The sequence below is a fragment of the Idiotropiscis lumnitzeri genome, unplaced genomic scaffold, assembly GCF_059441095.1.
Source record: "Idiotropiscis lumnitzeri isolate Australia: NSW breed Sydney's pygmy pipehorse unplaced genomic scaffold, RoL_Ilum_1.0 HiC_scaffold_23, whole genome shotgun sequence".
Classification (NCBI taxonomy): Eukaryota; Metazoa; Chordata; class Actinopteri; order Syngnathiformes; family Syngnathidae; genus Idiotropiscis; species Idiotropiscis lumnitzeri.
The window spans coordinates 1380013-1393615 of record NW_028283561.1 but is presented as its reverse complement, the minus strand read 5'-3'; positions in this window follow the sequence as shown (position 1 = coordinate 1393615).

The following is a 13603-nucleotide window of genomic DNA, read 5'->3' as shown; positions in this document are numbered from 1 at the left end:
CCAAGCAAGAACAAAGCAAACACAGTCAAGAGAGAGTTACCAGTTGCCAGGATGGCAGAGCGGTCTAAGGCGTTGCGTTCAGGTCCCAGTAACCCCAGGAGGCGTGGTTTCAAATCCCACCTCAGACAGAGCCCATTGATAGTACTAAGCAAGAAAAAAGCAAACACAGTCAAGAGAGCATTACCAGCTGCCAGGATGGCAGAGCGGTCTAAGGTGTTGCGTTCAGGTCGCAGTCTCCCCAGGAGGCGTGGGTTCGAATCCCGCCTCAGACATTGCCCATTGAAAGTACCAAGCAAGAAAAAGCAAACAATGTCAAGAGATCATTACCAGTTGCCAGGATGGCAGAGCGGTCTAAGGCGTTGTGTTCAGGGCGCAGTCTCCCCAGGAGGCGTGGGTTCGAATCCCGCTTCAGACAGAGCCCATTGAAAGTACCAGCAAGAACAAAGCAAACACATTCAAGAGAGCATTACCAGGTGCCAGGATGGCAGAATGGTCAAAGAGGCTGCGTTCAGGTCGCAGTCTCCCCAGGAGGCGTGGGTTTGAATCCCGCCTCAGACATTGCCCTTTGAAAGTACCAAGCAAGAACAAAGCAAACACAGTCAAGAGAGCATTACCAGCTGCCAGGATGGCAGAGCGGTCTAAGGCGTTGCGTTCAGGTCGCAGTCTCCCCAGGAGGCGTGGGTTCGAATCCCGCCTCAGACATTGCCCATTGAAAGTACCAAGCAAGAAAAAGCAAACAATGTCAAGAGATCATTACCAGTTGCCAGGATGGCAGAGCGGTCTAAGGCGTTGTGTTCAGGGCGCAGTCTCCCCAGGAGGCGTGGGTTCGAATCCCGCTTCAGACAGAGCCCATTGAAAGTACCTGCAAGAACAAAGCAAACACATTCAAGAGAGCATTACCAGGTGCCAGGATGGCAGAGTGGTCAAAGAGGCTGCGTTCAGGTCGCAGTCTCCCCAGGAGGCGTGGGTTTGAATCCCGCCTCCGACAGAGCCCATTGAAAGTACCAAGCAAGAACAAAGCTAACACAGTCAAGAGAGCATTACCAGCTGCCAGGATGGCAGAGCGGTCTAAGGCGTTGCGTTCAGGTCGCAGTCTCCCCAGGAGGCGTGGGTTCGAATCCCACCTCAGACAGAGCCCATTGAAAGTACCAAGCAAGAAAAAAGCAAACACAGTCAAGAGAGAATTACCAGTTGCCAGTATGGCAGAGCGGTCTAAGGCGTTGCGTTCAGGTCGCAGTCTCCCCAGGAGGCGTGGGTTCAAATCCCACCTCAGACAGAGCCCATTGAAAGTACCAAGCAATAACAAAGCAAACAAAGTCAAGAGAGCATTACCAGTTGCCAGGATGGCAGAGCGGTCTAAGGCGTTGCGTTCAGGTCGCAGTCTCCCCAGGAGGCGTGGGTTCGAATCCCACCTCAGACAGAGCCCATTGAAAGTACCAAGCAATAACAAAGCAAACAAAGTCAAGAGAGAATTACCAGTTGCCAGGATGGCAGAGCGGTCTAAGGCGTTGCGTTCAGGTCGCAGTAACCCCAGGAGGCGTGGGATCGAATCCCACCTCAGACAGAGCCCATTGAAAGTACCAAGCAATAACAAAGCAAACACAGTAAAGAGAGTATTACCAGTTGCCAGGATGGCAGAGCGGTCTAAGGCGTTGCGTTCAGGTCGCAGTCTCCCCAGGAGACGTGGGTTCGAATCCCACTTCAGACAGAGCCCATTGAAAGTACCAGCAAGAACAAAGTAAACACATTCAAGAGAGCATTACCAGGTGCCAGGATGGCAGAGCGGTCTAAGGCGTTGCGTTCAGGTCGCAGTCTCCCCAGGAGGCGTGGGTTCGAATCCCACCTCAGACAGAGCCCATTGAAAGTACCAAGCAAGAAAAAAGCAAACACAGTCAAGAGAGAATTACCAGTTGCCAGGATGGCAGACCGGTCTAAGGCGTTGCGTTCAGGTCGCAGTCTCCCCAGGAGGCGTGGGTTCGAATCCCACCTCAGACAGAGCCCATTGAAAGTACCAAGCAAGAAAAAAGCAAACACAGTCAAGAGAGAATTACCAGTTGCCAGGATGGCAGAGCGGTCTAAGGCGTTGCGTTCAGGTCGCAGTCTCCCCAGGAGGCGTGGGTTCAAATCCCACCTCAGACAGAGCCCCTTGAAAGTACCAAGCAATAACAAAGCAAACAAAGTCAAGAGAGCATTACCAGTTGCCAGGATGGCAGAGCGGTCTAAGGCGTTGCGTTCAGGTCGCAGTCTCCCCAGGAGGCGTGGGTTCGAATCCCACCTCAGACAGAGCCCATTGAAAGTACCAAGCAATAACAAAGCAAACAAAGTCAAGAGAGAATTACCAGTTGCCAGGATGGCAGAGCGGTCTAAGGCGTTGCGTTCAGCTTGCAGTAACCCCAGGAGGCGTGGGATCGAATCCCACCTCAGACAGAGCCCATTGAAAGTACCAAGCAATAACAAAGCAAACACAGTAAAGAGAGTATTACCAGTTGCCAGGATGGCAGAGCGGTCTAAGGCGTTGCGTTCAGGTCGCAGTCTCCCCAGGAGACGTGGGTTCGAATCCCACTTCAGACAGAGCCCATTGAAAGTACCAGCAAGAACAAAGCAAACACATTCAAGAGAGAGGTACCAGTTGCAAGGATGGCAGAGTTGTCTAAGGCGTTGCGTTCAGGTCGCAGTAACCCCAGGAGGTGTGGGTTCGAATCCCACCTCAGACAGAGCCCATTGATAGTACCAAGCAATAACAAAGCAAACAAAGTCAAGAGAGAATTACCAGTTGCCAGGATGGCAGAGCGGTCTAAGGCGTTGCGTTCAGGTCGCAGTAACCCCAGGAGGCGTGGGATCGAATCCCACCTCAGACAGAGCCCATTGAAAGTACCAAGCAATAACAAAGCAAACACAGTAAAGAGAGTATTACCAGTTGCCAGGATGGCAGAGCGGTCTAAGGCGTTGCGTTCAGGTCGCAGTCTCCCCAGGAGACGTGGGTTCGAATCCCACTTCAGACAGAGCCCATTGAAAGTACCAGCAAGAACAAAGCAAACACATTCAAGAGAGCATTACCAGGTGCCAGGATGGCAGAGTGGTCAAAGACGCTGCGTTCAGGTCGCAGTCTCCCCAGGAGGTGTGGGTTCGAATCCCGCCTCAGACAGAGCCCATTGAAAGTTCCAAGCAAGAACAAAGCAAACACAGTCAAGAGAGAGTTACCAGTTGCCAGGATGGCAGAGCGGTCTAAGGCGTTGCGTTCAGGTCCCAGTAACCCCAGGAGGCGTGGTTTCAAATCCCACCTCAGACAGAGCCCATTGATAGTACTAAGCAAGAAAAAAGCAAACACAGTCAAGAGAGAATTACCAGTTGCCAGGATGGCAGAGCGGTCTAAGGCGTTGCGTTCAGTTCGCAGTCTCCCCAGGAGGCGTCGGTTCGAATCCCACCTCAGACAGAGCCCATTGAAAGTACCAAGCAATAACAAAGCAAACAAAGTCAAGAGAGAATTACCAGTTGCCAGGATGGCAGACCGGTCTAAGGCGTTGCGTTCAGGTCGCAGTAACCCCAGGAGGCGTGGGTTCGAATCCCACCTCAGACAGAGCCCATTGAAAGTACCAAGCAATAACAAAGCAAACACAGTCAAGAGAGAATTACCAGTTGCCAGGATGGCAGAGCGGTCTAAGGCGTTGCGTTCAGGTCGCAGTCTCCCCAGGAGACGGGGGTTCGAATCCCACCTCAGACAGAGCCCATTGAAAGTACCAAGCAAGAAAAAAGCAAACACAGTCAAGAGAGAATTACCAGTTGCCAGGATGGCAGAGCGGTCTAAGGCGTTGCGTTCAGGTCGCAGTCTCCCCAGGAGGCGTGGGTTCGAACCCCACCTCAGACAGAGCCCATTGAAAGTACCAAGCAATAACAAAGCAAACAAAGTCAAGAGAGCATTACCAGTTGCCAGGATGGCAGAGCGGACTAAGGCGTTGCGTTCAGGTCGCAGTAACCCCAGGAGGCGTGGGATCGAATCCCACCTCAGACAGAGCCCATTGAAAGTACCAAGCAATAACAAAGCAAACACAGTAAAGAGAGCATTACCAGTTGCCAGGATGGCAGAGCGGTCTAAGGCGTTGCGTTCAGGTCGCAGTCTCCCCAGGAGACGTGGGTTCGAATCCCACTTCAGACAGAGCCCATTGAAAGTACCAGCAAGAACAAAGCAAACACATTCAAGAGAGCATTACCAGGTGCCAGGATGGCAGAGTGGTCAAAGACGCTGCGTTCAGGTCGCAGTCTCCCCAGGAGGTGTGGGTTCGAATCCCGCCTCAGACAGAGCCCATTGAAAGTACCAAGCAAGAACAAAGCAAACACAGTCAAGAGAGAGTTACCAGTTGCCAGGATGGCAGAGCGGTCTAAGGCGTTGCGTTCAGGTCCCAGTAACCCCAGGAGGCGTGGTTTCAAATCCCACCTCAGACAAGCCCATTGATAGTACTAAGCAAGAAAAAAGCAAACACAGTCAAGAGAGCATTACCAGTTGCCAGGATGGCAGTGCGTTCTAAGGCGTTGCCTTTCAGGTCGCAGTCTCCCCAGGAGGCGTGGGTTCGAATCCCGCCTCTGACAGAGCCCATTGAACGTACCAAGCAAGAAAAAAGCAAACACAGTCAAGAGAGCATTACCAGCTGCCAGGATGGCAGAGCGGTCTAAGGCGTTGCGTTCAGGTCGCAGTCTCCCCAGGAGGCGTGGGTTCGAATCCCGCCTCTGACAGAGCCCATTGAAAGTACCAAGCAAGAAAAAAGCAAACACAGTCAAGAGAGAATTACAAGTTGCCAGGATGGCAGAGCGGTCTAAGGCGTTGCGTTCAGGTCGCAGTCTCCCCAGAAGGCGTGGGTTCGAACCCCACCTCAGACAGAGCCCATTGAAAGTACCAAGCAATAACAAAGCAAACAAAGTCAAGAGAGCATTACCAGTTGCCAGGATGGCAGAGCGGACTAAGGCGTTGCGTTCAGGTCGCAGTCTCCCCAGAAGGCGTGGGTTCGAACCCCACCTCAGACAGAGCCCATTGAAAGTACCAAGCAATAACAAAGCAAACAAAGTCAAGAGAGCATTACCAGTTGCCAGGATGGCAGAGCGGACTAAGGCGTTGCGTTCAGGTCGCAGTCTCCCCAGGAGACGTGGGTTCGAATCCCACTTCAGACAGAGCCCATTGAAAGTACCAGCAAGAACAAAGCAAACACATTCAAGAGAGCATTACCAGGTGCCAGGATGGCAGAGTGGTCAAAGACGCTGCGTTCAGGTCGCAGTCTCCCCAGGAGGTGTGGGTTCGAATCCCGCCTCAGACAGAGCCCATTGAAAGTACCAAGCAAGAACAAAGCAAACACAGTCAAGAGAGAGTTACCAGTTGCCAGGATGGCAGAGCGGTCTAAGGCGTTGCGTTCAGGTCCCAGTAACCCCAGGAGGCGTGGTTTCAAATCCCACCTCAGACAGAGCCCATTGATAGTACTAAGCAAGAAAAAAGCAAACACAGTCAAGAGAGCATTACCAGTTGCCAGGATGGCAGTGCGTTCTAAGGCGTTGCCTTTAAGGTCGCAGTCTCCCCAGGAGGCGTGGGTTCGAATCCCGCCTCTGACAGAGCCCATTGAACGTACCAAGCAAGAAAAAAGCAAACACAGTCAAGAGAGCATTACCAGCTGCCAGGATGGCAGAGCGGTCAAAGGTGTTGCGTTCAGGTCGCAGTCTCCCCAGGAGGCGTGGGTTCGAATCCCGCCTCAGACATTGCCCATTGAAAGTACCAAGCAAGAAAAAGCAAACAATGTCAAGAGATCATTACCAGTTGCCAGGATGGCAGAGCGGTCTAAGGCGTTGTGTTCAGGGCGCAGTCTCCCCAGGAGGCGTGGGTTCGAATCCCGCTTCAGACAGAGCCCATTGAAAGTACCAGCAAGAACAAAGCAAACACATTCAAGAGAGCATTACCAGGAGCCAGGATGGCAGAATGGTCAAAGAGGCTGCGTTCAGGTCGCAGTCTCCCCAGGAGGCGTGGGTTTGAATCCCGCCTCAGACATTGCCCTTTGAAAGTACCAAGCAAGAACAAAGCAAACACAGTCAAGAGAGCATTACCAGCTGCCAGGATGGCAGAGCGGTCTAAGGCGTTGCGTTCAGGTCGCAGTCTCCCCAGGAGGCGTGGGTTCGAATCCCGCCTCAGACATTGCCCATTGAAAGTACCAAGCAAGAAAAAGCAAACAATGTCAAGAGATCATTACCAGTTGCCAGGATGGCAGAGCGGTCTAAGGCGTTGTGTTCAGGGCGCAGTCTCCCCAGGAGGCGTGGGTTCGAATCCCGCTTCAGACAGAGCCCATTGAAAGTACCTGCAAGAACAAAGCAAACACATTCAAGAGAGCATTACCAGGTGCCAGGATGGCAGAGTGGTCAAAGAGGCTGCGTTCAGGTCGCAGTCTCCCCAGGAGGCGTGGGTTTGAATCCCGCCTCCGACAGAGCCCATTGAAAGTACCAAGCAAGAACAAAGCTAACACAGTCAAGAGAGCATTACCAGCTGCCAGGATGGCAGAGCGGTCTAAGGCGTTGCGTTCAGGTCGCAGTCTCCCCAGGAGGCGTGGGTTCGAATCCCACCTCAGACAGAGCCCATTGATAGTACTAAGCAAGAAAAAAGCAAACACAGTCAAGAGAGAATTACCAGTTGCCAGGATGGCAGAGCGGTCTAAGGCGTTGCGTTCAGTTCGCAGTCTCCCCAGGAGGCGTGGGTTCGAATCCCACCTCAGACAGAGCCCATTGAAAGTACCAAGCAATAACAAAGCAAACACAGTCAAGAGAGAATTACCAGTTGCCAGGATGGCAGACCGGTCTAAGGCGTTGCGTTCAGTTCGCAGTAACCCCAGGAGGCGTGGGTTCGAATCCCACCTCAGACAGAGCCCATTGAAAGTACCAAGCAAGAAAAAAGCAAACACAGTCAAGAGAGAATTACCAGTTGCCAGGATGGCAGAGCGGTCTAAGGCGTTGCGTTCAGGTCGCAGTCTCCCCAGGAGGCGTGGGTTCAAATCCCACCTCAGACAGAGCCCATTGAAAGTACCAAGCAATAACAAAGCAAACAAAGTCAAGAGAGCATTACCAGTTGCCAGGATGGCAGAGCGGTCTAAGGCGTTGCGTTCAGGTCGCAGTCTCCCCAGGAGGCGTGGGTTCGAATCCCACCTCAGACAGAGCCCATTGAAAGTACCAAGCAATAACAAAGCAAACAAAGTCAAGAGAGAATTACCAGTTGCCAGGATGGCAGAGCGGTCTAAGGCGTTGCGTTCAGGTCGCAGTAACCCCAGGAGGCGTGGGATCGAATCCCACCTCAGACAGAGCCCATTGAAAGTACCAAGCAATAACAAAGCAAACACAGTAAAGAGAGTATTACCAGTTGCCAGGATGGCAGAGCGGTCTAAGGCGTTGCGTTCAGGTCGCAGTCTCCCCAGGAGACGTGGGTTCGAATCCCACTTCAGACAGAGCCCATTGAAAGTACCAGCAAGAACAAAGTAAACACATTCAAGAGAGCATTACCAGGTGCCAGGATGGCAGAGCGGTCTAAGGCGTTGCGTTCAGGTCGCAGTCTCCCCAGGAGGCGTGGGTTCGAATCCCACCTCAGACAGAGCCCATTGAAAGTACCAAGCAAGAAAAAAGCAAACACAGTCAAGAGAGAATTACCAGTTGCCAGGATGGCAGACCGGTCTAAGGCGTTGCGTTCAGGTCGCAGTCTCCCCAGGAGGCGTGGGTTCGAATCCCACCTCAGACAGAGCCCATTGAAAGTACCAAGCAAGAAAAAAGCAAACACAGTCAAGAGAGAATTACCAGTTGCCAGGATGGCAGAGCGGTCTAAGGCGTTGCGTTCAGGTCGCAGTCTCCCCAGGAGGCGTGGGTTCAAATCCCACCTCAGACAGAGCCCATTGAAAGTACCAAGCAATAACAAAGCAAACAAAGTCAAGAGAGCATTACCAGTTGCCAGGATGGCAGAGCGGTCTAAGGCGTTGCGTTCAGGTCGCAGTCTCCCCAGGAGGCGTGGGTTCGAATCCCACCTCAGACAGAGCCCATTGAAAGTACCAAGCAATAACAAAGCAAACAAAGTCAAGAGAGAATTACCAGTTGCCAGGATGGCAGAGCGGTCTAAGGCGTTGCGTTCAGCTTGCAGTAACCCCAGGAGGCGTGGGATCGAATCCCACCTCAGACAGAGCCCATTGAAAGTACCAAGCAATAACAAAGCAAACACAGTAAAGAGAGTATTACCAGTTGCCAGGATGGCAGAGCGGTCTAAGGCGTTGCGTTCAGGTCGCAGTCTCCCCAGGAGACGTGGGTTCGAATCCCACTTCAGACAGAGCCCATTGAAAGTACCAGCAAGAACAAAGCAAACACATTCAAGAGAGCATTACCAGGTGCCAGGATGGCAGAGTGGTCAAAGACGCTGCGTTCAGGTCGCAGTCTCCCCAGGAGGTGTGGGTTCGAATCCCGCCTCAGACAGAGCCCATTGAAAGTACCAAGCAAGAACAAAGCAAACACAGTCAAGAGAGAGTTACCAGTTGCCAGGATGGCAGAGCGGTCTAAGGCGTTGCGTTCAGGTCCCAGTAACCCCAGGAGGCGTGGTTTCAAATCCCACCTCAGACAGAGCCCATTGATAGTACTAAGCAAGAAAAAAGCAAACACAGTCAAGAGAGAATTACCAGTTGCCAGGATGGCAGAGCGGTCTAAGGCGTTGCGTTCAGTTCGCAGTCTCCCCAGGAGGCGTGGGTTCGAATCCCACCTCAGACAGAGCCCATTGAAAGTACCAAGCAATAACAAAGCAAACACAGTCAAGAGAGAATTACCAGTTGCCAGGATGGCAGACCGGTCTAAGGCGTTGCGTTCAGGTCGCAGTAACCCCAGGAGGCGTGGGTTCGAATCCCACCTCAGACAGAGCCCATTGAAAGTACCAAGCAATAACAAAGCAAACACAGTCAAGAGAGCATTACCAGTTGCCAGGATGGCAGTGCGTTCTAAGGCGTTGCGTTCAGGTCGCAGTCTCCCCAGGAGGCGTGGGTTTGAATCCCGCCTCTGACAGAGCCCATTGAACGTACCAAGCAAGAAAAAAGCAAACACAGTCAAGAGAGCATTACCAGCTGCCAGGATGGCAGAGCGGTCTAAGGCGTTGCGTTCAGGTCGCAGTCTCCCCAGGAGGCGTGGGTTCGAATCCCACCTCAGACAGAGCCCATTGAAAGTACCAAGCAATAACAAAGCAAACACAGTAAAGAGAGCATTACCAGTTGCCAGGATGGCAGAGCGGTCTAAGGCGTTGCGTTCAGGTCGCAGTCTCCCCAGGAGGCGTGGGTTCGAATCCCGCCTCAGACATTGCCCATTGAAAGTACCAAGCAAGAAAAAGCAAACAATGTCAAGAGATCATTACCAGTTGCCAGGATGGCAGAGCGGTCTAAGGCGTTGTGTTCAGGGCGCAGTCTCCCCAGGAGGCGTGGGTTCGAATCCCGCTTCAGACAGAGCCCATTGAAAGTACCAGCAAGAACAAAGCAAACACATTCTAGAGAGCATTACCAGGTGCCAGGATGGCAGAATGGTCAAAGAGGCTGCGTTCAGGTCGCAGTCTCCCCAGGAGGCGTGGGTTTGAATCCCGCCTCCGACAGAGCCCATTGAAAGTACCAAGCAATAACAAAGCTAACACAGTCAAGAGAGCATTACCAGCTGCCAGGATGGCAGAGCGGTCTAAGGCGTTGCGTTCAGGTCGCAGTCTCCCCAGGAGGCGTGGGTTCGAATCCCGCCTCAGACATTGCCCTTTGAAAGTACCAAGCAAGAACAAAGCAAACACAGTCAAGAGAGCATTACCAGGTGCCAGGATGGCAGAGTGGTCAAAGAGGCTGCGTTCAGGTCGCAGTCTCCCCAGGAGGCGTGGGTTCGAATCCCGCCTCTGACAGAGCCCATTGAACGTACCAAGCAAGAAAAAAGCAAACACAGTCAAGAGAGCATTACCAGCTGCCAGGATGGCAGAGCGGTCTAAGGTGTTGCGTTCAGGTCGCAGTCTCCCCAGGAGGCGTGGGTTCGAATCCCGCCTCAGACATTGCCCATTGAAAGTACCAAGCAAGAAAAAGCAAACAATGTCAAGAGATCATTACCAGTTGCCAGGATGGCAGAGCGGTCTAAGGCGTTGTGTTCAGGGCGCAGTCTCCCCAGGAGGCGTGGGTTCGAATCCCGCTTCAGACAGAGCCCATTGAAAGTACCAGCAAGAACAAAGCAAACACATTCAAGAGAGCATTACCAGGTGCCAGGATGGCAGAATGGTCAAAGAGGCTGCGTTCAGGTCGCAGTCTCCCCAGGAGGCGTGGGTTTGAATCCCGCCTCAGACATTGCCCTTTGAAAGTACCAAGCAAGAACAAAGCAAACACAGTCAAGAGAGCATTACCAGCTGCCAGGATGGCAGAGCGGTCTAAGGCGTTGCGTTCAGGTCGCAGTCTCCCCAGGAGGCGTGGGTTCGAATCCCGCCTCAGACATTGCCCATTGAAAGTACCAAGCAAGAAAAAGCAAACAATGTCAAGAGATCATTACCAGTTGCCAGGATGGCAGAGCGGTCTAAGGCGTTGTGTTCAGGGCGCAGTCTCCCCAGGAGGCGTGGGTTCGAATCCCGCTTCAGACAGAGCCCATTGAAAGTACCTGCAAGAACAAAGCAAACACATTCAAGAGAGCATTACCAGGTGCCAGGATGGCAGAGTGGTCAAAGAGGCTGCGTTCAGGTCGCAGTCTCCCCAGGAGGCGTGGGTTTGAATCCCGCCTCCGACAGAGCCCATTGAAAGTACCAAGCAAGAACAAAGCTAACACAGTCAAGAGAGCATTACCAGCTGCCAGGATGGCAGAGCGGTCTAAGGCGTTGCGTTCAGGTCGCAGTCTCCCCAGGAGGCGTGGGTTCGAATCCCACCTCAGACAGAGCCCATTGATAGTACTAAGCAAGAAAAAAGCAAACACAGTCAAGAGAGAATTACCAGTTGCCAGGATGGCAGAGCGGTCTAAGGCGTTGCGTTCAGTTCGCAGTCTCCCCAGGAGGCGTGGGTTCGAATCCCACCTCAGACAGAGCCCATTGAAAGTACCAAGCAATAACAAAGCAAACACAGTCAAGAGAGAATTACCAGTTGCCAGGATGGCAGACCGGTCTAAGGCGTTGCGTTCAGTTCGCAGTAACCCCAGGAGGCGTGGGTTCGAATCCCACCTCAGACAGAGCCCATTGAAAGTACCAAGCAAGAAAAAAGCAAACACAGTCAAGAGAGAATTACCAGTTGCCAGGATGGCAGAGCGGTCTAAGGCGTTGCGTTCAGGTCGCAGTCTCCCCAGGAGGCGTGGGTTCAAATCCCACCTCAGACAGAGCCCATTGAAAGTACCAAGCAATAACAAAGCAAACAAAGTCAAGAGAGCATTACCAGTTGCCAGGATGGCAGAGCGGTCTAAGGCGTTGCGTTCAGGTCGCAGTCTCCCCAGGAGGCGTGGGTTCGAATCCCACCTCAGACAGAGCCCATTGAAAGTACCAAGCAATAACAAAGCAAACAAAGTCAAGAGAGAATTACCAGTTGCCAGGATGGCAGAGCGGTCTAAGGCGTTGCGTTCAGGTCGCAGTAACCCCAGGAGGCGTGGGATCGAATCCCACCTCAGACAGAGCCCATTGAAAGTACCAAGCAATAACAAAGCAAACACAGTAAAGAGAGTATTACCAGTTGCCAGGATGGCAGAGCGGTCTAAGGCGTTGCGTTCAGGTCGCAGTCTCCCCAGGAGACGTGGGTTCGAATCCCACTTCAGACAGAGCCCATTGAAAGTACCAGCAAGAACAAAGTAAACACATTCAAGAGAGCATTACCAGGTGCCAGGATGGCAGAGCGGTCTAAGGCGTTGCGTTCAGGTCGCAGTCTCCCCAGGAGGCGTGGGTTCGAATCCCACCTCAGACAGAGCCCATTGAAAGTACCAAGCAAGAAAAAAGCAAACACAGTCAAGAGAGAATTACCAGTTGCCAGGATGGCAGACCGGTCTAAGGCGTTGCGTTCAGGTCGCAGTCTCCCCAGGAGGCGTGGGTTCGAATCCCACCTCAGACAGAGCCCATTGAAAGTACCAAGCAAGAAAAAAGCAAACACAGTCAAGAGAGAATTACCAGTTGCCAGGATGGCAGAGCGGTCTAAGGCGTTGCGTTCAGGTCGCAGTCTCCCCAGGAGGCGTGGGTTCAAATCCCACCTCAGACAGAGCCCATTGAAAGTACCAAGCAATAACAAAGCAAACAAAGTCAAGAGAGCATTACCAGTTGCCAGGATGGCAGAGCGGTCTAAGGCGTTGCGTTCAGGTCGCAGTCTCCCCAGGAGGCGTGGGTTCGAATCCCACCTCAGACAGAGCCCATTGAAAGTACCAAGCAATAACAAAGCAAACAAAGTCAAGAGAGAATTACCAGTTGCCAGGATGGCAGAGCGGTCTAAGGCGTTGCGTTCAGCTTGCAGTAACCCCAGGAGGCGTGGGATCGAATCCCACCTCAGACAGAGCCCATTGAAAGTACCAAGCAATAACAAAGCAAACACAGTAAAGAGAGTATTACCAGTTGCCAGGATGGCAGAGCGGTCTAAGGCGTTGCGTTCAGGTCGCAGTCTCCCCAGGAGACGTGGGTTCGAATCCCACTTCAGACAGAGCCCATTGAAAGTACCAGCAAGAACAAAGCAAACACATTCAAGAGAGCATTACCAGGTGCCAGGATGGCGGAGTGGTCAAAGACGCTGCGTTCAGGTCGCAGTCTCCCCAGGAGGTGTGGGTTCGAATCCCGCCTCAGACAGAGCCCATTGAAAGTACCAAGCAAGAACAAAGCAAACACAGTCAAGAGAGAGTTACCAGTTGCCAGGATGGCAGAGCGGTCTAAGGCGTTGCGTTCAGGTCCCAGTAACCCCAGGAGGCGTGGTTTCAAATCCCACCTCAGACAGAGCCCATTGATAGTACTAAGCAAGAAAAAAGCAAACACAGTCAAGAGAGAATTACCAGTTGCCAGGATGGCAGAGCGGTCTAAGGCGTTGCGTTCAGTTCGCAGTCTCCCCAGGAGGCGTGGGTTCGAATCCCACCTCAGACAGAGCCCATTGAAAGTACCAAGCAATAACAAAGCAAACACAGTCAAGAGAGAATTACCAGTTGCCAGGATGGCAGACCGGTCTAAGGCGTTGCGTTCAGGTCGCAGTAACCCCAGGAGGCGTGGGTTCGAATCCCACCTCAGACAGAGCCCATTGAAAGTACCAAGCAATAACAAAGCAAACACAGTCAAGAGAGCATTACCAGTTGCCAGGATGGCAGTGCGTTCTAAGGCGTTGCGTTCAGGTCGCAGTCTCCCCAGGAGGCGTGGGTTTGAATCCCGCCTCTGACAGAGCCCATTGAACGTACCAAGCAAGAAAAAAGCAAACACAGTCAAGAGAGCATTACCAGCTGCCAGGATGGCAGAGCGGTCTAAGGCGTTGCGTTCAGGTCGCAGTCTCCCCAGGAGGCGTGGGTTCGAATCCCACCTCAGACAGAGCCCATTGAAAGTACCAAGCAATAACAAAGCAAACACAGTAAAGAGAGCATTACCAGTTGCCAGGATGGCAGAGCGGTCTAAGGCGTTGCGTTCAGGTCGCAG